At 51.6% G+C, this 22,513-nt stretch overlaps 2 long non-coding RNA genes across 2 annotated transcripts; both read left to right on the top strand.

The window, feature by feature from the left end:
* Positions 1-430: 430 nt before the first annotated feature.
* LOC121501448 lies at positions 431-9,614 on the top strand. The gene is made up of 3 exons (XR_005990608.1): positions 431-929; positions 5,980-6,073; positions 7,178-9,614. It is a non-coding gene; the product is annotated as an uncharacterized LOC121501448 (long non-coding RNA).
* Positions 9,615-13,436: 3,822 nt separating this feature from the next.
* On the top strand, positions 13,437-16,434 carry LOC121501447. The gene is made up of 3 exons (XR_005990607.1): positions 13,437-13,628; positions 13,825-15,004; positions 15,789-16,434. It is a non-coding gene; the product is annotated as an uncharacterized LOC121501447 (long non-coding RNA).
* The last annotated feature ends 6,079 nt before the right edge of the window (positions 16,435-22,513 follow it).

The following is a 22,513-nucleotide window of genomic DNA, read 5'->3' on the forward strand; positions in this document are numbered from 1 at the left end:
TTCTCTTGAAAGACTAACCTGAAATCCAGGGCTTTACCCCATCTGGGATAGGAACCCAACCCTGCAGCCTCTGAGAGCAGGACTGGGGCCGTTGCTTGAACCGTTTGGTGATCAACAATAGTGGTGAAGCCAGTCACCATGTCTCATGTGATGCGTCTTGCTTCCCCTTTCTGTGTAATCAAACGCTTTTGATTCCTACCCGTTTGAGCCTTTCAGTTTTGACATCCCATTTCTGACACCTGCTGTGGGCCCTCAGCGAGTGTCATATTCTGGGCAGAAACTTCTCCTCCTAAAGAATTGTTCAGGCGGGAACAATTGGGGGCGGTCCTTCCTGAGTGCTCACAACTGTTTCAACCTTAATCATCACCCTAAGCAGATTTTTGAGCTGACGTTGCTGTTGATGCTTCTGAAGCTTAGACCTTAAGAAATCCCTTGGCTAGCTTTTGAATGCTCAGGGCCATCCCCGAGCAGTGCCACGGCATCTTCTGATGCCGGAGCCAACTTTGGAAGGGATGACCCAAGTAAAGTAAAAATAATAATAATAATAATAAAATAATATACTTGCCTTTCAAATATAGCTTCAGGATAACTTCTAGCAACGCCGCCGTTGGTCATTAGCACCTTCCGTCCAATTGCAGCTCTTGCTGTTGCAACCTGAACCAACTCGGGTCTAACTGAGAAGGGAGGGAGCTTCGGTGGGAGCCCAGAGGTGCTGTCACTGTTTCCCTCGGCCAGCTGCTGTTTCCACCACCAAATAGCAGCAGCTGCCACGGAGGACACCAACCCAGAATCCAGCCACCGGGAGAACCCGGAGCCACACGCTCCTCCTCTCAGCCCAGCTGGCCACATGCTCTGTCCTAGAAAGACCACCTTGGTGCATTTGCCTTTGTCTCTGTGATTTGGCCTTTCCTGATACATCGTTCCTCCAGGTGAGACTTATCATTTTTTTTTAAGGTGAAGTTCAAAATTTGCTATATTTTATCTTAATTTATTCACGAAATCAGTTTTATTAGAAGCGTTACTGTTTGGGACATTGAGCCCATTGCGTGGTTGCAGAAGTTTTGCATGGTATACCCCCAAAACCCCTGTTGCCTTTTAGGGTATAATTTTAAAGACTGGAAAGTTTCCTCATGATATATCCTATTATACCAGAAATGCCAACTAAGAAGTATTCACAGATAGATTGAAATTCCTGTGAAATGATGTATACAGAGTTTCCTGTCTTTAAGACTGGGCCAAACACTTAAGCCAAATCCTGACAGTGTAGACGCTCTATACAGGAAGCAAATGGTCGGACTCCTGAAAATTGACATCTACTCAGCGCCAGCTGCCAATTTAAGTGTCTTGCTGGTGGAAACTATGGCAGAAGAAACACTATGTAGGATCTTTGGGCGAGACTCCTCCAGCAGTAGGTTGCACACCCAGAAAGGATTTTGCTCCATTAGGAACTAGAACCAGGAACCCAAGCAATTCTCCCTTTCTCTGCGTCCTTCAACTCTGCTCCAACTGAAGGATAAGCTCTTGGGCTTGATTCAAATGTATAAATAGAGGGGAACGTGGTTAAGTGTCTGCCTTTGGCCCAGGTCATGATTCTGGGGTCCAGGGATGGAGTCCCACATCAGCTCAGTGGGGAGTCTGCTTCTCCCTCTCCCCTGCCTGCGGCTCCCCCGGCTTGTTCTCTCTCTCTCTCTCTCTCTCTCTCTCTCTCAAATAAATAATTAAAAATTTAAAAATATATATATAAACAGAGGAATAACACCCCTAGTCCAGACTAGGTCAGATCACCATTGGTCTCAATCAATGGTCTTCGGTGATTCAAGTGCACTTAATGAAACATGGTTGCCGGGAACCAGGAACCGTCTTCAACGTGGGGTACGGGGCTTGGTTACCAGGAGGAAGGAGCTGGGAAGACAGGACACTGCCTTTGCTCCCTCGGCGCTCAGACTGTGCAGGATCTTGAAATCCATACCAGAACCACCCAGCGACCTTTTCTTCAGAGAGGAGGATTCGTCTTCTTGCTCCAGGACGCGATAGGCCCAGAGTCTGCACCATGGGTGAGATGGGGACAGCACCCGCCCCACAGCTGGGAAGGACCGGGCCGTGTCTCTAGCTGCACCCCGGATGGGGCAAAGGAATTGACTGGCTCTGGGGGGACACACAGGCTTTCCTGCCCCTGATGCGGGAGAGAAAAGCAGATAGAGGAACGAAGTCACGAGGCTTGGAACACGAAGACCTCTTCTCTCACTTCTCCTTAAAAATAAGGAAACCCCATAACCCCCTCCCCGTGCCCCTCGCCACCCACCCCATGCTGTGGGTTCCTGAGGCTGTGGGTTCCCTGCAGGTTCCCAGACCTCAGGCACGGCCCCAGGGAAGCTCCCCCTTCCTGAGAGTAATGAGTGCCAGGATCCAGCATCTCAGGTCTCCCCTCTGCTGGGCCTGCCATTGAGTCTCCGACACGCGTCCGTGGAAAGGATGCGGGAGGCCAACGTCCCCATGCCTTGGTGGCCTCCACGTGACTGCCTCAAAACCTCCCCCTTTCTGGGTTTATATCCACAGCCGGGGACATCACAGCTGGCGTGTGGATGGTGGCCCAGACTCACCCCTGAGGCCAGGAGGCAGGGCTCCAGGGCGAAGGCAGCAGGAGCCTCGCAGACAAGGGGAAGCCGTTAGGGACGCTTGGTAGAGGCTCCCGCGCCTGCTGGTGTGCCCACGCCGTGGGAAAATGCTTGCACACCTGGGAAGGAAGGGGCGGCCGGTTGCGTTTCCCGGGTCCCGCTACTCCAGGTGGCCATTCCTGGAGACCCGAGGACGTAAAAACAGAACCAAAAGGAAGAAGCTCTTCACCTCCAGCTGATGGAATGGTTGATGACAACCATCAAAGCCTCACCTGGGGCTTTGACAGGTTCGGCGTAGACCCCGACCCTCCAGAGGAGCAGCGGGCACAACCCCAAACGCGGAGGCCATTTCACTACTGCATCGCGGCCCCAAGGTTCAAAGCCTTATGGGGACAGGAGGCTGCGCTGGCCCCGCAGGGAGGCCCGCGTGGGTGATGAATCTGACGTTCCTGGACGGCAGAGCGGGGGATGCCGGCCCAAGGTCAGGGACACTGGGCCAGGACACAGGAATTCCGTCTCCGTGGCGGGGCACAAATTCCCCTCCCAGTCCTCGTTGCCCCAGTGCTGGGGGGCCTGGAAACAACCCCACGGGCGTCCGGGCTTCCGGAGAAACGCACCTGAGCATCCGAGCGGGCCGGACACCCCAGAGACGTCGGGTGACCCGGCCGCCTGGGGGACCTGCCCCATCCAGTGCCGTTGTCTCCACGCTGTACTGCTGGGAGGAGCTGAAAGTGCGAGGACTCGGCTCCCTTGCAGGCCAGCAGCCAGGGGCAGCGACGCCGGGGTCTGCTTGCGGATGCCCCGAAAGCCACCTTGCTGTGCAGCCCTGTCGCCCGATGCTCTGCAGGCGCACCCGGGGCCCCGTGGCCCTCACATTACCCCCGCAGACCCTGGAGTCAGCCTGTTCCGCTCCTTCCTTCAAAGACCTGCCTGGTCTCTCGGGCCTCTCACTCCACGGCTCCGGGGTCCCTCCCACGGGTGCCACTCTGGGTAGTTGCCCTTCTCCCTCCGAGAAAATTCACAGGCTTCATTTGAGACTTTTGGTTTTGTTTTTACTACAATAAACGTTAATGAGACAGACACGGGGAATAACACTTAGCGACGTGAGGCGTACGCGAACCCTGATGAAGCGCGGGTGGGGAGAGCCGGCCACGGTTTCCCCAGGCACTTTCCCCGCGGGCGTCCTTCTGCGCAGTTTCATGGCTTCGTCCTACGCTCTCGGGGAGGCTCACTTCAGCATCTGCGGCTTTAGGACTCAGGAATCGTCTTGCCTCCCTTCTCAGGGATGGGGCCACATGCCTACAGGCCGGCTCCTCCAATTTCCAGATTTACAAGTCACAGCGTGAACCATCAGACACACACACGCACAGGCACACGCACACACAGTGCAGGGTCTGTTCCCGAGACGTACGTGGCAACTCTTGATGGTAATTTCCACTGAAGGTGGTAAACCCTGTGAACCTGTGTGGTTCACTCAAGACCCGCATCCCCTCATCCCGGCTCCCCCTTCCTAACCCACCACACCCCAAAAGCTACAAGGCTTGCCCAGGTCTTTTGCCACTAAATTCCCACATGTGACCCGAGTTTAGCCGGCCACGAAGTTTCACAAGGTATTTGGGTGCACGACGGTTTTGCAGGGGCATTGACCCGCAGAGCCTCCGGGCCCACGTGAGTCAGTCCTCGAACTGAGCCATCCGAGCACTTTGTCCCCAAGGCAGCTCACAGGCTGTCCTCTCCTACCCCCCATTTCACCACGACCTACGAGGGGCACCCATCACCCTGTGGCCCCCGGGGCAAGTGCACACTTTCCTCTTTCCTCCAACGTACAGAGAAGCTTATTCGCCACGTCTAATGAAGTTAATGGAATGGTCTCTGATTTTTAACACCTGATTCTGACTCCCCTCCCACCCAAAGCCAAACCCCAGTTTGATACACGTGTTCTCACGCAGAAGAAATACCCTGCCTTTTACGATATTGTCTCGTAAAATTGTAGTCTCGCACCACATTGGGTTGTTACAAATCAAGTAATGAGAAGGAGCACAGTTGACATGTTAACTGATTTTTTAATAATTTATTATACAAATTAATAATCATATTCGATCTACATCCTTTTAATCTGGACTCTACTGATCGCAGTAGAGTCAACATCACAAGAGTCTTTCTGTAAGTTATTTGTTAGTGGTTTTAATAATGGCCTTTGGAAATACAGATCTAAGTAGTAAGATGTATTATTTGAAAATTAATCTTTCATAAACAAAACATGCATTGTTATTGGCAAATAAAAATGAAAATTTAGTCATATATTAGTTACAAGGAAGATGTCTTGTGATGCAAATTTTCCCAATATCTGAATGGTATCAGTAAAACTCCAGTAAAATGTCATGTTTAATATAAAAACAATTTTTAAGAGGTTGTTGTGGGACGGGTTGGCTTGGGTCCCCCCCGCCCCGCAACCAGCAAACAAAAAGATGCATATTGCAGTCCGCAGATCCCCAGTATCTCAGACCGGGAACTTATGTAGGAGCAGGGTTGTAGCAGATGTCATAAGTATGTTAGGATGAGGTCATCGTGCGGCGGGCGGGCCCCCACCTGATACGACTGGTGTCCTGGTAGGAAGAGGGTCGTGTGGAGTCAGGGACGAGGCAAGGACACCCGTACAGACAGCAGGTGAACGCAGCCGGGGCTGAGGCCACCTGGACGGCCAGCAAACCACCCCCGGGGAAGAGGGGGCCGGGGACCTTCCCCTGGGACCTCCGGGCCACCGTCAGGCTGCAGCCTCGGGGGCGGCGGGTCCCAGCACTCGGGGGCCCTGTCACAGCAGCGCCGGGGAGGAGCCCAGGTGTGTTTCACACGCAGGTGATTCCGGGTGGGACTCGCACTGTCGTGTCCTAGCATGAGGCGCCGGGGTCTCCTGGTTCTTCAAGGTGCCGGGCAGGGGCTAAGATGCCTCCCTTAGGCATCAGGATCCCCAAGAAGGCAGACACGAGGCTTCCCTCGGACCCTGAAGAGCAACAGGTCGGGGTTTTCATGAGAGACCCAAGTTCTAATAAAAATACGGTGGAGGTTTTTGAACAGGGACTGTGAGGGTAGACGTGAAAGCAAACACCAGAACTCACACACGGTGGGTCGGACAAATAACGCGGGTGTCTCAGAACGATCCTGCTTGGTGACCCGCGTCCTTAAACCCTGCCAGACAACAGAACGGAAGCATCTAACGCAAGGTACGGTGCTTTACTTCCAGAACATTCAGACTAGATTAAAGGAGTTAATTCTTTGTGAGGAAAGCTAAGGGCGCTGCTAAAATTACCGGTAAGCTTCGCATTTCTTTTACACACGCAGATTTTTCTTTCCTCTTCATTCTAAGGATGAATCGAGTCGAGTTCTCATGGAGCCCGGAAAGCCAGCCCGATCTGGGTGACGGCCCCCCGGGACAGAGGCAAGGCCGGCAGCTGTGGCAGGTGCGAGGCAGCGCCCGGCTTCCACATTCCCGGGGGGGTGGGGGGGGACCCGGCTCCCCCGGCCCGTCCTCCCGTGGAGCCCACAGCCCTCCTGGGCTCACTTCCCGATGCTCTCCGCGGTACTTGGCGCTCACCTGCCGGCCTCAGGCACCTGCTCGCTTACTCGCATCGGGACCACCTCCGGCTCTCCGGGGCGGGCCACCCTTCTAGTAACGAGCATGACCAGAGCCCACCCTCCTACAGGGAATCCCCAGGTTTTGGGGACCCGCGCTCCCACGACAGTCATGGGAAGACACACACATTCGTGTGGCCCCTTTCTTGTGGGGGGAGGAGTGCCTTTAGGCTGAGTGGAAACACTAGTATTAAAAAAAGATACTTTTTTGGTATTTTTTTAATTGGAGTTCAATTTGCCAACATGTAGTGTAACACCCAGTGCTCATCCTGTCCAGTGCCCTGCTCAGTGCCCGTCACCCAGTCACCCCATCCCCCTGCCCAGCTCCCCTTCCACTACCCCTTGTTTCCCAGAGTCCGGAGTGTCTCATGGTTTGTCTCCCTCTCTAATTTTTCCCCACTCGGTTCCCCTCACTTCCCCTTTATTCCCTTTCACTATTTTTTATATTCCCCAAATGAATGAGACCATATGATGACTGCCCTTCTCCGATTGACTTATTCACTCAGCATCATACCTTCCAGTTCCATCCACGTCAAAGCAAATGGTGGGTATTTGTTGTTTCTAATGGCTGAGGAATATCCCATTGTATCCATAGACCACAGCTTCTTTATCCATCATCTTTCAATGGACACCGAGGCTCCTTCCACAGTTGGGCTATCGTGGACATCGCTGCTGTGAACATCGGGGTGCAGGTGTCCCGGCATTTCCTGCATCTGTATCTTTGGGGTAAATCCCCAGCAGGGCAATGGCTGGGTCGTAGGGTAGGTCTATTTTTAACTTCTTGAGGAACCTCCATTGTTTTCCAGAGGAAAAAAAAGAGAGAGAGAAAGAGACCAAACCTTTATCTCGAATGTCACACGAGTACTTGCAACAAGAAGGTGCTTAGATCTGTTGTGCATACTTCAGAGTATTTCTCATGAATTTTTCCACAGTGAACCCTTGGATGACCTGGTGGCTTTTCTAGGCAATCTTGCATTAATCCTCGCCGAAACTGGACGGTTTTCTCTCCCCTCCACTGGTGCCATTCTCCACGGATATCAAAGTTCAGCCATCCGCTCGCTCCCTCACCTTCAGCCTTCAGAGTGTGTCTGCTCTGGTTGTCAGGAATGCAAAAGGGTTAACACTTGGACTCTTAAATGTGATGCGGGTTTGAAGATTCCCTGAGAGCGAGAGGGGCCCAGATTAGCTTGGGTGCCTTTTGCTTCTCTTTGGTCTCCTGAGTCCTAGGATCTGAAAGTGGTTCTAACGCTGGCGTGAATCCTTAGCCATCGAAGCAGCATCCTTCTGGCTCATTTACTGATGACTGCAGGGTCCCCGCAAATGGCACCTCTACTACTGTCTCCAGTGACTCACATCTGTAGGTGGGCCACTTGCCAGCATTCGGGGGTGGTGGCCAGGGGCAGAAGGGACCTGGTCGGCTCATGTGCAAACCTAGGTCTCAGGGCTGGTTCGGAAGGCCTCCTAGAGCTGGCTCGCTCACCAGTGTCACTTTTATCCCAGTGAAAAGTAGAAAATCTTACATAAACATGGAAAGGGTTATGCTCCTGGTATACTGTTAATAGGAAAAAGATTTTATATGCTGATTCTCAGTCATCGCCATTAAACTAAGTCCCTGTTCTGATATAATTATAGTTTGTATTGTGAATGAAAGGACAGGATAATTACAGTGACAATAGTGATGATAGTTCCAGGCGGCCCTACAGAAGCCGTTTCAAGCACGTTGCCATATTAACTCAGTTAGTCCTTACAGTTCAGGGTCTGTGCATTATCCCCATTTTACAGATGAGGACACTGAGGTGCTAAGAAAACTGTTTGCCAGAGTATGGAAAAGATTGGGGTAGATTAATGTCCTGTGCCTTACAGATAGGAAAACCCACAGATGTTTCTAATCAATACATTGTTGTCCACATTTACAGGGAACAAGAGGCACGCAGAGAGTGTCTTGGTGATGTTGTTTTTTTAATCTGGAAACTCTTATTCCCACAGATTTGGCCCATGCTAGGAATGAAACTAGGGTCCCCATGGACCCTGTCTACGCCCACTTCGTGGAGGTCACACAGGGCCCTGCTCTTTAAGGGACTCCACCTAGAAGAGTCCTCGCCAGCCTTAAGGCTTCATCGTTGCCATCTTGAAATACTTAGTTTTTGAACAAATGGCCCTGGATTTTCATTTTGCATGCAGCCCTGCAAATGATGTAGCTGGTCCCGGTGGTTACAATGACTATGCAGGAATTAAGTTTTATTCCTTTCAGCCATGCTTTAAACCCTGCTGCAGCTTGGGAACCCGATTTTATTGATAAACAAGCTTCAGTTGCGAGAAAAGCAAAGTTCTGACTTATAGGGAGTAATGGATGTTGCCGTTTAAATCGTAAATATTATAAAATCAAGGGAGTTACACTTGCCTTCTTGTTAAATTGATGTAAGAAGAAACAGGATCCTCTCATCCCCAGCTAGTCACTGTGTTCAGAAGTGAGCTGGTTGTCATGGAAATGCATAATAGCATGTTTATTTGGGTTAAATATGAAGTCAGACTTCTTCTGACAGAAGAGAGGTTGATTTGGCTGATTCGTTTGACAATGAAGAGTGGTTTTGTTCATTAGAAAAGGTAAACATATGCCTCAGAGTGCCCAGGGTAGTTGTTTCTGCCTGTTGTCCGGCACGATGACTAGCAGCCCTCCATCATCAGGTTACATGGCAGATGACTTTCAAACCTTGATGGAGTTAAGTCTCTAAAGCTAAGAATTTTTTACTCTACAAAATAAACGTATGTTATCAAAATATTATATTAACGCCAGTGTATTGAAATTAATAGTCAAAATTTTCTAAACCTTTCTAGGTATATTGGGTTAAACAGAGACTTCTAAAGGGCAATCGATAAAATTAAGGGTCACTTGACAAGTCTTGATAAGGTCTTTTCAGTATAATTCAGAGAAATTGGAAGCAGGGAAATAAATCCATTTGCAAGTCAGGTGGTTTTTAAATTTCTTCTGTTTTCAGCAAACTTAAGGAGAATCTAATGAGCTGATAGAGCATCGCACACTGTCTTTGTGATAGAGAATTTTTGATGTGGGCCATATAACTTGGAAGGAATTCAAAGAATTAAGCGTGAGTGGGGGACGGAGGGCGAGCTGTTGACCCCAGAGGTTCAGGAAGTCAAGCAAAACCAGCCATCACATTTCATTAGGCGAGGAGAGGCATCTTTGTGCACTTCCTACCGTAACATGCAGTCCCCTCACTTAAACCTTGAGGTGAATGGAGTTACTCTTCCTTAAAACCAGTGGAGCCCCGAAACTAAGGAGGTGCTCAAAAATTATCAATAATAACCCACCATGAGAAGGGATCCCTGGGTGGCGCAGCGGTTTGGCGCCTGCCTTTGGCCCAGGGCGCGATCCTGGAGACCCGGGATCAAATCCCACATCAGGCTCCGGCGCATGGAGCCTGCTTCTCCCTCTGCCTGTGTCTCTGCCTCTCTCTCTTTCTCTCTGTATGACTATCATAAATAAAAATTAAAAATTAAAAAAAAAAAGAGAAGGGTGTCAGAGGGAAACAAGATGCAACGGAGGGGCTAGTATAATCTAGCAACTAAATATCCCCTCAGTATGGAAAGGGTTAGCCTTGCTTTACAGCCTAAGATACAAACTAAATATCTATGAGTCCATATAGATATAAATGAAGGATTCAGTAAATAAATATGTGGGGGAAGAGGCAAACATCTCATGCAGAAGAATTCCAAAAGATTTAACATAGGCGCACCTGCTGAGGGAGGGGGCAGTTGGGGGGGAAAAAGGAGCTGACCTCCTTCCAGAGGTGTGAGCCCTGCACCTGCACCGTGACTCCCTTCCAATCGGCATGGGGGCGGGGAGGCAACTGTGCAAGGAGACACCCTGTGGGGGGTAAGTCAACAGCAACAGTCACGGTCACGTCACTGTTTTGCACTCTTTTTTTTTTTTTATAAGTGCCTTTTTTTTTATAAATTTATTTTTTATTGGTGTTCAACTTGCCAACATATAGAGCACTCGTGATGTCATGTGATGCAAGTGGCACTTTACGTCTGTGATCTTCCTCCTCAAACCGACAACCACAGTCTAATCACGAGAAAAAGGTCCCACAAATGCCAGTTGATGAACATGTGACAATAGGCCGACCAGCACTCTTTAAAACCATCAAGGGACGGGATGAGCCCTGGGGGTTATTCTATATGTTGGCAAATTGAACACCAATAAAAAATAAATTTATAAAAAAAATAAAAATAAAAAAATAAAACAAAAATAAAATAAAATAAAATAAAATAAAACCGTCAAGGCCATCAACAACCAGGAAGGTCCGGGAAACCACCAGAGCCCAGGAGGAGATCCAACAATCAATGAAATGTGACCTTGGATGCGATCTTCCAATAGATAAAGGACATTAGTTAAAAACTAAGAAAATTCAAATAAACCATGAGCTTCAGGTAATAATAATGCATCAATATTGTTTCATTAGCTGTAACAAATGTACCATATTAAAGCACGATGTTCATAATAGGGGAAGTTGCCAGGGGCAGGGGAGTATATGGGGAACCCTTTGCACTATCTGCTCAATTTTTCTGTAAATCTAAAGCTGTCCTAAAAAATAAAGTCTATTATAAAAATTAGTGATAATAAAAATGAATGGAGCTTAACAATCAGAATATCTATCTTTATTTTATTATCATTATTAAACTGGGACAAATTTCTACCTTTACGATCTAACAATAATGTCTACAAAACACAGCATGTGAAAGAACATATGGGGAAGTAATCAGTAAAATGACCCAGTTTCTTTCTTTTTAAAAAAAGGTTTATTTATTTATTTATTTGAGGGGCGAAGAGGCAGAGGGAGAGCGAGAGAATCTCAAGCAGACTCCCCACTGAGCACAGAGCCCAAGGGGGGGCCCAACCCCACCACCCTGGGATCCTGACCCGAGCTGAAACCAGGAGTCGGACACTTACCCGCCTGAGCCACCCAGGTGCCCCGAACCAGTTTCTTCAATAAACAAATTACAAGAGAAAAGGTGACAAACAGGGAGCCTGTGAAGAGGTTTAAGAGACAGAAACCAGTGAAATGTGAGGATCATATTTGGGTCCCAATTTAAACACTGAAACTCCCCCGTCGCGCGTTGCTCACTGTCTCACCTGGCTTCTCGTTCACCTGCCTGACAAACTACCGGTGCCCAAGCCCACGTCTCCTTTGGAGGGTGGGTCTGCCTTTGGAGAATAAATATAAAATAAATTGTATCTTACAACAGAAGAAGAAAACTGCTCAGCTGCCTGGCTCTGTGTTCCGTTTCCAGTTCTCGGTTACACAGAGTCTCAGAAGTAAGCCCACGTCCCCCTTCCCTGGACCCAAAGGACATCAGTCAGCGGGGATTGAGAGGAATGAAAGGTGCCCTTCCTAATTCTCTTCCTTTTGGGGCTTTCAGGAAGAACCAGTGTTTGTGAATAAGAAGGAGAAGGAGGAGGAGAGGAAGAGGGAGGAAGAAGAGGAGGAGGAGGGAGGAAAAAGGAGGGGGAGGAGGAGGGGGAAGGAGGAGGAAGGAGAAGCAGGGGGAGGGGGAGGAGGAGGAGGAGGGGGAGGAGGAGGGAGGAGAGGAAGAGGGAGGAGGAGGGGGAGGGAGGAGGAAGGAGGAGCCCTGCAACCTGGTTCCACCCGGCGAGCAGCCACCTGAGAGCAGCTCCTCCCCGGAGCGCACCTGCCCGTGCACCCCCTCGGTCTCCCGTGTGCACTGGAGCCAGAGGAGCCCGCAGTGTGGCCTGCCCGATGGCGGGACGAGGACCCAGGAGGAGGAGCCAGTGCACCAGGCCTCGGCGGGGTGGGGACAGCCCCCAGACCAGGGCCTGGAGCACAGAGCAGCTACAGGGACCCAGGGCCTCGGGTGGCATCCCCATCCCGCCCTCCAGAGACCTCCGGAGGTGGTCCCGCCTTCAGACCTACCAGGATCCCAGCACACAGGTGAGACACCTCAGGGAATACGGGGTTCCCTGCCTCTGGAGAGGGGCACACATGGGCACACACCTGCACACACAGGACATGTGCAAGCACACACAGGGGCACACACGGGCACATGTGCAGGCACATACCTGCACACAGGGGCACACATGGGGACACACACGGGCACATGCATAGGCACACACAAACATGCCTAGGCACACACAGGGACACACATGGGCACATGCGTATGCACACACCTGCACATAAGAGCACACACGAGCACGTGTGCAACACGTCCCCACATGCACACACAGGCACACGTGCATGTGCCTCCGCTCACACACAGACACGCACACATACACACACACACACCCCTATATATACCCCACACATGCATGCACATGCATGCACGGACACGTGCACACACGCCACCCACATGCACACATGCACACCCACACACATACACACGGGGATGGGTACACTCATCGGCACACACGAGCCCGCACACGCACACACAGTTTCCCCAGGAGCGGAGGAGAGCTAGCTCTGGTTTACAGCGAGGTCAGAGGAGACTCCCACGTGGGAAAAGACCAACAGAAGCCTCATTAGCTGTGGGTCAAGCCCAGGAGGTTGTAGGTGGCTTTTCACAAAGCCTCCACGCCGTCCCCCGAGGCTCGGGGGAGAAACAAAGCGGCGCAGGGAAGCAATTTTCTTGGGGAGCGAAGGCCTCGGTCTGCCATTCGGGGTGTGAGGGAGCAGAAATCCCCTCCAATCATCACACCGATCTTCATGTCACTTCTCAGAGCATGAAATGCCTTCAGCTCCTCGCCTCATCCGACTCTCACAACGAGCCGTGAGTCACCAGTGTCACGAGGAAAGAAGTGAGGGGATGAGGAGACCTGAGTCTCTGCCACCTGCTGCCTGGGGCTTAAGTGAGTGTCTTGTCCTCAGGGCAGGTTTGGCCTTCATTGGACAAATGAGGAGGCTAGAGGCCAAAGCGGGAGAAGTGACCCGTCCCTACCCAGCAGCATTGCCATTGCGGGGGACAGATGGGAGTGTGGTCGCCAGGAGCACCGGCTTCTTGATTACGGGGCGTGTCATCCACATGGAAACGCTACCCCAAGGCTGAGGTGGGCGGAGAGGGCGGATCGTGGGACTCCCAAGGTGCAGGAGACAGGAAATCCATCGCTGAAAAATCATTTTATTGTTTCCTCCTTGTTAGGTTTTCAGAGAAATGACTGTGTGAATGCCAACGCCTGTGGAATCAAGAAAGAGCAAAAGGAGGGGGCGGCCGTGACTCCCTCATGTCACTCCCCTGAGCCCAGGTCTGACAAATAACCTGAGGCCACCGAAGCCAGTCATAGCTGGTGGCCAAGGGGCTCGTGAAGAGGGTCGCGCAGACACGGCCTCCCCCTCTCGCAGCCGCCTCGGCTAGGTAAGAAGAGTGGAGGCCTGGAAGTGCGGAGTCCCGGGGCCCAAGAGCCCCTTGTTTAAAATCATCTTCCACTGGTTTCCCACATCCTCGGCCTGCAGGTGCTAAGCCAAGCCTCCTGCGCTGGTGGATCAGGACCAGGTGGTTCTGTGCCCTCACGACCCCTTCCTCCCATCCTTTTCCTCCTTGCCCTTTACAGCCTCAAGCGCCCTCGGTGGAGGAATCATTCACCTTAACCCTTGTCTTCTCAGAGGACCGCCCCGTGCCCCACCAAGCTGACACCCGGGAGAGGGGCCTCGGGAAAGGGGGAACCAGAACCAGGGCAAGAGTTCCAGCGCAGCGACCCCCGAGGGCCTGCCAGCATGTGAGACGGGCCGGGCCCTGCCTCCCACCAGAGGGTGCGGGGCGGGGGCGGGGGGGGGGGGACACCGCTCACGTCATAGCCCGGTTGTCGGCAGCACATCTGCCCACAGCCCGCCTTCCGGTTGTAGTCTCCCTATCTTGAGTTTTATTTCTCCTGGATTTATTGAGAAAAAGGTTCAAGACAAGGTAAGAAATTATATTTATTTTCCCAAACGTCGCCCTTTGGGGAGTGTAGCGGGGGTAACTCAGCTTTACACTAGGAGATCATAAGGGTTGCCGCTGCTAACCCCGTCCCACCCACCCCCATGATGCGCAGGGAGCGGTAGGACGGGATTTGGTGCTGACCCACAGAGGGAAGGATCCGTGATCCCCAGGCAGCGGCTGGGTTCTGTGTAAACTGTGTTGTACGGAGCCGCTTGCTCCATTAACATTTATAGAACGTGACTTCTGTACCTCGGAGGGCCTGAGCCACGCAGCTTCATACCCCTGGGCGCATCGGAAAGAAACCGCACAGACTCGGCTCAGCATTAACCAAATAGACAGTTTTTGCACGTTGTTGCCTGGATGCTGCGGGGCCACACACGGGGGCCACACGCGGGCTGCGGGGCTGCGGAGCATGCACCCTCAGGGAGGACTGTGTCCGGAGAGATCGCACCCAGCGGTAGGAATAGACACCCAAACACGGCGGCCCGAGCGAAGCGAGCTGTTCCTTTTGTCGCATAAAAGAAATCAAAGATTCAAGGCACAGAGGGCGGTGTTGTGATTCCAGAGCGTCATCACGAACCCACGTTCCCCCTAACCTATGAACCAACCGTTCTCCTTTGGGGACTTCCGTTCTCAAAGTCGCAAGGTGACTGATGACAGCTCTGCTATGGCATCTGCTTTCACAACTAGCGGAAAAAATAGAGACTAAGGGGCAAAAGACGCCGCCCCGGCACCCTGCCCCCTTTCAAGGAAACTTCCCACCTGATGATTTTTTTAAGTACCACCGGCCAGACTTGGTTATGTGACCAAAGGTAACAGCAAGGGAGGCTGGGAAGTGGGCCGGGGTTTACTTGGAGGCAGAATGGAGAAACAGTGACCAGAGAGCTAGTGCCCCCTCGGAGATCCGCAGGATGGACGTGAGGCCGTCGGGGAGGGATGGGAGCTGCAGGGGTGAGCTCAGCCGGCCAGGGGGTCAGCTGCGAGGTGACCAAAGTGAGGGCACTGAGTGATGGGGCGCCTCAGGGAGCCAGTCCGGGCGGTTCACAGGCAGTCCCCGTGGCCCGTGCATGCGGAGGAACCGGCACAATAGCCTTTATGCCCATCCTGCAGCTTCTGAGAGCATCCGTCCATAGGACCCGCAGAGGTGATTCAGGAGGCCTGGTGGAGGCCACCCCCACCCAGCTGGCTGGAAGCACAGTCTGGGGACAGATGTCGCATCTGCAGGGACGGGGGCCCCTCTTGTCAGTTCCAAGCAGCCTCTGCTTGGATATTGTCCTTCCACGGCCAAGCTTCCCCAGATAAGCACGCTTCATGCATCACAGCGGGCAGGTTTACGCACCTCGACCCAAAGCCAGGACTGCTAGCAAACTACCTTGACATGTTGATTGCTTGCCTTATCTCACCCCGAGGCCTCCAGAGTCCCCCCCACACCCCAGGAACACTTCCAATTACCGCCGGGGGTTATCAGGGACCGCTTTCTTGGTGTTCCTATTCTGCTCTCTGCAACCTTGGTTGTCTGAGTGATAGATCCTTCGAATTGTTGCTGCAACCCTCCTAGACTGGCCCCCGCTTATCTCTGCCTCTCTGTCCCCCTAGGATGGATTTTACTGCCACGCAGACTTGGCTGGTGCCCTCCGTGGTACCGTGGGCACTCGCTGTCACCCCAGCCACTCTCAGACACCTACGGGTGGCCTCGGTGATAGAGATTTCCGGAAATAGAATGCCAAGCACAATACTGTGTCAGACTTCTTGACTCACACAATGGGAGGAAACCTTGACTTAGGATTTCAAAGGACAACAGAGAATTTCAACATAAACCGGGAATAGTGCTCTGCTGTTGATCCGGCCAATGCCAAGTTGATGACGGGAAGGAACACTGGTGTGTCACAGGATGGCAAAGCCCCATCCCAAATCCCTCCCAAGGCCACATTCCCAGCCCCACCAGACCCGGCGGCTCGAACGCTGCTATGAGTACAGTCAAGGACGACATTGTAGAGACCAAGAGCTCTGAGGGCCACACCTGAAACTGCTAGATTTTGGTTAGGAATGTGGTTGGTGACATGCCCTTAAAACCACCATGAACTCCAAGGGTTTCACACATTTAGAAACAAGCTCAACGTGGGACACCCGGGTGGCTCAGTGGTTGAGCATCTGCTTTCGGCCCAGGGCGTGACCCTAGGGTCCTGGGATCGAGTCCTGCATTGGGCTCCCCACAGGGAGCCTGCTTCTCCCTCTGCCTGTGTCTCTGCCTCTCTCTGTCTCTGAGTCTCTCATGAATAAATAAATAAAATCTTAAAAAAAAGAAAAAAAGAAGCTCAACGTGAGTTCCTAAGGACAGTGGTGGGCAAGAATCACTATATGAGGACCGGCCCTATCTTCATTTGCATATGCCTCAGTGTATTCCCGCAAACAGTAGGAGATTGATCTAGATTCACTTGCCCAAGAAATTATCGGTTCTTCTATATTCTCGACAGGCCAAGTGCCAGAGCTTTGCTGGGAATCGGGTACTGAGTTTTGTTTTGATTTGGGTCAGTTATCTTAGATGGGAAATTCCCCTTCCTCTGATAACACCCTATTGAGATGAGTTGGGATTTCACACGGGCAGAGTCACGTCAAAGACCTAGGCTCTGTGGGAAAACCGACTTCTGTTCACTTTTAGAATGAGGGAGAAGCGGTCGAAATTATCATCGATGAACCCGTGTCCCAGGGACATGTCGGGTCTTCCTCGGAGAGGGGGGCTGACCCCGGTTTCAGGATACCTCGGGCCGTGACATAAATCTGGAACACTACTAGGTTGTGATTTATCGGAGCAGAGCTAACTCAACCACTGGCAAGAATAACAATTACGGCTCTTCGATTACAAAATATCTCTTTTGTTCAAACACCCTTTGAATTCTTATTACATATAAACCAGCTCCATCATCAAAGGGGCCATGAGGACTGTGCCAGAAGCCAGAGGGTAACACAAGGCTGTTGACCCCTCCACGGCCGTCATGTTTACGTGGCTGTTCAATGAGGGGGAATCTCCCTGTTGGGTCAGGATGGCTGCTGACACGGCGGCCTGGGCCCGGGCGGGGAGGGGGCAGCCAGCCAGAAAAATAAAACAAATCTGAGAATTACAGGTAGGGGCTGGGCACGGGAAAAGCCAGGATGAACAGTCAGGAATCAGATGCCTATCAGGAGCCAGGATTAGGCACCGGGGAACCCTTAACCTGGTGGTTAAGGACCAAGCCAGGACTTAGGAACCGGGGAACCCACAGGCGCCGGAGCCGGGCAGCCGCAGATTCAGAGTCAGCGTCACGACGGGTCTGACACGGGGGTACATGCTCTCGGGGACCAAAGGCTCTTACTCCGGTTCTGCGGGAGCCGCGTCGGATGTGACCCCACTGGGCGGTACAGGTGCAGGCAGAGGGTCCGCGTGGGACGGGACGGGGCCAGATGACAGAGGCACGTGTGCGGAACCACGTTGAAAGACACATCACGACATTTCCGCGCAGCGCCTGCTGACGGGCAGAGCTGCCAGCCGGTACTTAGCCACCTACGTCGTGTCAAGATCGGGGGGCCACGCTGGCCAGGAATAGCCACGAGGGGTCACGGGAGAGAAAATGGAAATGGAGAAATTTTACTCTGACACTTTCCCAGCTCTCTCCCCGTCAGTTCCATATCCCCACCTTCTGGCACCCCTCCCTCCCTCCCGGTTCTCCAGTGCCAAGCAATCCCATGCTGCCCATCTGTGGTCCACATTCTCCCTCTGAGGCATGGCACTCACATCTCTCCAATCCTCAAAGTTGTCCAAGTTTAAAAAAAAATGCTTTTTTTTTTTTTAAATTTGGAAGGCATGTCACAGATGCTAAGAGGAAAGCAGGTGCACCAGAGAAACTACCCGGGGTATAAATGATGGGGGTGCTTAGTGGTCCTGAAGGTACCACTACTTGAAGGGAAGAACTAATTAATACAAAAGAGCCTCTAGAGCACTCTGGGTGAATAGGGGTTTAAAAAAAGTCTCTCTCCTAAAATAAAATTACTTAGGCATATGACTTGAATTACATCTTTTTAAAAAGTTGGTGGTGTTCCTTCACAATAAGAAAGAAAAAAAAAAAGATTCAAGACTTCTAAGGACGTTGTCTGAAAGGGATAACTGATTCGTCTCCCTTATCTCCCTTTTAATCAAATATAGTTCTAGGAATAAACGCAGACAACTTGCATGTTAATGGTCTCCCGAAAATGAGACTCGGCCGTAAGAAATTTTAAAAAGCAGACATTTCTGTTTTCTAGGACCAGATATAAAGTATCCCAGAGGCCGCCCGGCGCGGCGGGGAGTGCGAGGCCCATGTGTCCCTGCCCGGGCCCTCCTGGTCCCTGGCCTGTCTCCCCACGGAGCCTACAGTGCGTGTGCGCCGCGAAGATCACAAGTCAGGCGTGTGAAGTCCCTGGCACGGGAGCCGCGCGTGTTGGACCCCAGCGGTCGGTCACCAAGCGCCGTTAGCTAAGGCACGTCTGTCTCGTCCAAGGAGAGGGGGCACCAGGAAGAGCATGCAGGGGGAGGAAGAGAAATCCCTGCGTAGGGTTCAGAAAACTGGGGGCCAGGCTCTGCTGTTCAGCAGTCGGGGCTGCGTGAGTCTCTGCAAGACCTCTGCGCTCTCAGGCCTCTGACGGCTCATCTGCAAAATGAGGGATTTGAACTACATCACCTCAGTCACCTCCGGACCCAAGAATCTCTGACACCAACCCACGACCTCCCGGGCAGAGACGAGGCTGGTAGAAGGCGGTCCCCGGCTGGGGACAGCGTATGCTGGATGACGGGATGTCTGCCCCGTGGACCCCTGCCCTCGCCCCTCCGTGTGTGGTTCCTGGCCTGCCTCTCCCCTTCAGACCTGCTCAGGGGCACAAATGGACCTTGACCCCCAAGACCAGAGGCAACCCCCTCCCTCCACTGATACTGAGGACGATTTGCTTAACTTCTCCGGCCCTCGGTTTTCTCTGCAAACGTAGAAGAGTGACATTCATCGCATCGAGCTGTGATTAGGATTAGACGAGATGCCGCGTAGGAAGATGACTTCTAGGCCGCCCGGCTGGGTGCAGAGTTAACACGGCAGCTACGGTCATGAGTGGCTTGCCCGTTGGAAAGCGCCCCGTGGAAAGCACCCCAAGAATTTGGATTCCAAGTCCAGACACTTGTCAGCTCCTGCCCTTTTGGGATTTTGTGTGCCCAGAAGAATCTGGAAAAATGGCATTGAATTTTGCTATAATCAGACATTGTTGGCTTTTCTTTCTTTTCTTTTCTTTTTTTTTTTTTTTTTTTTTTTTTTTGGCTTCCTAACCAAGAAAGGAAGTTTGTTTAAACTTTCACTTGTCGGCAAGGGGAAGGATCTCGTTTTAATGGCCCGGAAAAGTTTTCACACCATTAGCAGTGGCCTAGTCATCTGACCTGGGGTTTTCCTATTCCAAGAGGCAATTGTGGACTTTCAGGAAAACCACCCGGTACCTGTAGTGACAAATCACTCAGGCACAGGAAAGAACGGAGGAGGCATCCCCAGGGGCCCGGCTGCTGGGCTCTGTGGGGCACACCGTCCCTGGAGCACCAGGCTCCCGTGGTCCCAGGGAGGCTACAGGAAATGAAAGGTGCCCTAAGAGGCGGCTGGGCACACGGTTGGGCTCCTCAGACGTGTCCCGAAGTGTCCTCTGTGCGCAGGGCTGCTCGAGGCTGTAGAGCATTCTCTCCACATTAAAGTCAAAGTGCTATTTGCTGATAAAAGGTTTTAAGTGGTTACCTCAGAGCACAGCCCCATGTGTTGGGTTTTCTGAGCAGTCAGCTCCGTGGAAGCCTTAATTAGCATCTGTCTCCCTCCCTGGGTCCATCCCAGCCACATGTGTGGGTCACATGCCCTTGGGCAGAGCTGGTTTCATGAACAGAAGAGTAAGCAAGCGCTGGTGTGTATAACTGGAGACGCGTCGCAATCTCTGCGGCCCAAAATATCTTCCCGGCCAAATGCCATGGAGCCCAGAACCCCCAGTATCAAACTCACTGCTGCTAGTCCTGCCCGCCCTTCACCCCATCCTCTCCCTGGGTGTCTACACCTATGAATCGCACGCCGCCTTCCACGCCTGGCTCAGCAGTGCTCTTCCGTGGAGCCTCCCACAGTCCTCCACTTGCAAGTGAGCCCTCACTACCCTGAATCCTGACCTCCTTTTTGATCTGTTTTACCTCATGCCCCATAGGGCACAATATCGAGGGCCAATCCCTCTGCGAGGTCTTATCTATCTTGGCACCACTGTCCATCCCCAGAACTGACCCTTGGTGAGGAACCAGGATCTGACCCCAGGGGGCCCTGGGAGTGTCAGCCAGCTTCACCCGGGCTAAGGTCTTGCTGTCCACCAGCTCCACGTACCCCTCAACTGTCACTCTTCTTCTCAGAGTTTCGTTTCCTCCCTATGAACCGAGGCCACCAGAAAGTTACAAAATGCCAGAGCTCTCCTAGCCGTCGTCCCTAACCCACTGGCGGCACTTGCAGCCCACACTGGTTCAGCAAATGCTCAACAGCACTTGCATCCGTTGTTGGAAGTGGCTCAACACGGTACACACTGCAATGAAGTTTAAAAAAAAAAAAGGTAAAGGGAATATTAAGATGAGGCCAAATGAAAAGTAAAGACACAGAAATCCTCTATAGTCCTACTGAGTTCTGAAGATGGGGCAAGAATTCTCCTTTGAGGGCAGCCCGGGTGGCTCAGTGGTTGATGCCGCTTTCAGCCCAGGCCGTGATCCTGGAGACCCGGGATCAAGTCCCATGTCAGGCTCCTTGCATGGAGTCTGCTTCTCCCTCCGCCTCTCTCTCTCTCTCTTTCTCTCTCACTGTGTCTCTCGTGAATAAATAGATAAAATCTTTAAAAAATAAAAGAAGAAAGAAAGAAAGAAAGAAAGAAAGAAAGAAAGAAAGAAAGAAAGAATTCTCCTCTGAGCTTCCCAGCAACCAAAGCAAAAAGGTGTGAAAGTTAAAGTGTTAGTTGTCCAAGAAAGAGCAGCTCTTCCTGATATCCAGCTCTAAGAGAACGTGATTTGGTAGACATTGTCCAGCCAGGAATACCCCGGAGAGCTTGATAGAAGCTTCCCGCTTTATTCTTTCATATAAAAGTGTTCCGGTGATCTAGAGCTAGGCCACACCCCCAAAACAGTGGTTTCAAATGGCAGCAGTCACTTATTATTATCTCACTGGGTACTGACTAGACTCAGCCAAGGAGTGCTCACTTAAGCTCTCTTGCAGAGCTGCAGTCAGACAGTAGCTGGGTCTGGAATCATCCGGAGCCTAAGACGTAGTGAGAGGTGGGGACAGCTAGGCCTCTTCAGATACCTGTAGGTGCTCTCTCCACAAGACTCCCGCGTGGCAGTGTTAGAGTAGCCCCAGTTCTTACCTGGAAGCTCAGGCTGACAGGGAGAGGGCCAGGCAGCCTCTCCCATCTCTTGTGCGCGGTCTCAAAACTCATGTGGCATCGCTTCTTCACATTCTGTTTGCCAGACACAAGTCACTAGGGCCAAACCACGCTCAAGGGCAGGGTGATGAGCCTCCGTAGTTTGACGCAAGAATGTCTAAGAACGTGAGAACATGTTTTAAAGCCACCGTGAATGACACAGTAGAAACCTGCAGTCCAACACATGCTCTTCTTTTGAAAGCTGAAGAAGAGATAGTCTGACTTAATCAAGGGGTAAAATCTACAATATCTAGAGTTGTGCTGCCCAGTGTGGCAGGTAGCCGCCAGCGTGCATGGCTATTTGAACTAATTAAGATAGAATGAAAAAAGTATAAACGCTATTATTCTTCAGGCTTAATAGCCACATTTTGAACGTTCACGTAACCACGGGTGGCTAGTGCTATCATACTTGATTAGCACGTTTATAGAGTATTCCTATCAGCACAGAAAGTTATATTGGCCATTGCTGATCTGGATTAATGAAAGATCCATTAGCTGTCAATCAGACTTGCTCATGCTTCTTATTAAGCGCCGGTAGGCATCGGGCAGCAGAAATGTCCAAATTTTAATATTTGACAGGAGTATGAACTGCATGAAATCTGTATTGCTAATGAAGGAGACTTCCATACAGCTTGGAAATCAATAGGATGAAAGATAGCTTCACTTCCTTTAAAGGAAATGAAGGCCCCTAACCAAGACCCAGATTGCTGGACAGCCCACCTCCACGTGGGGGTCTTCAGTAGAGGAGCGGCCAGCAAGACCAAAAATTTCCTCTAGACAGTTTCCGAAAACTGATTCCTAAAAACAATTAAGAAAGAAAGATAAAAACCCAAGCTACAAAACCCCTCACTCCTTCA

This window comes from Vulpes lagopus, chromosome 11 (assembly GCF_018345385.1).
Source record: "Vulpes lagopus strain Blue_001 chromosome 11, ASM1834538v1, whole genome shotgun sequence".
Lineage (NCBI taxonomy): Eukaryota > Metazoa > Chordata > Mammalia > Carnivora > Canidae > Vulpes > Vulpes lagopus.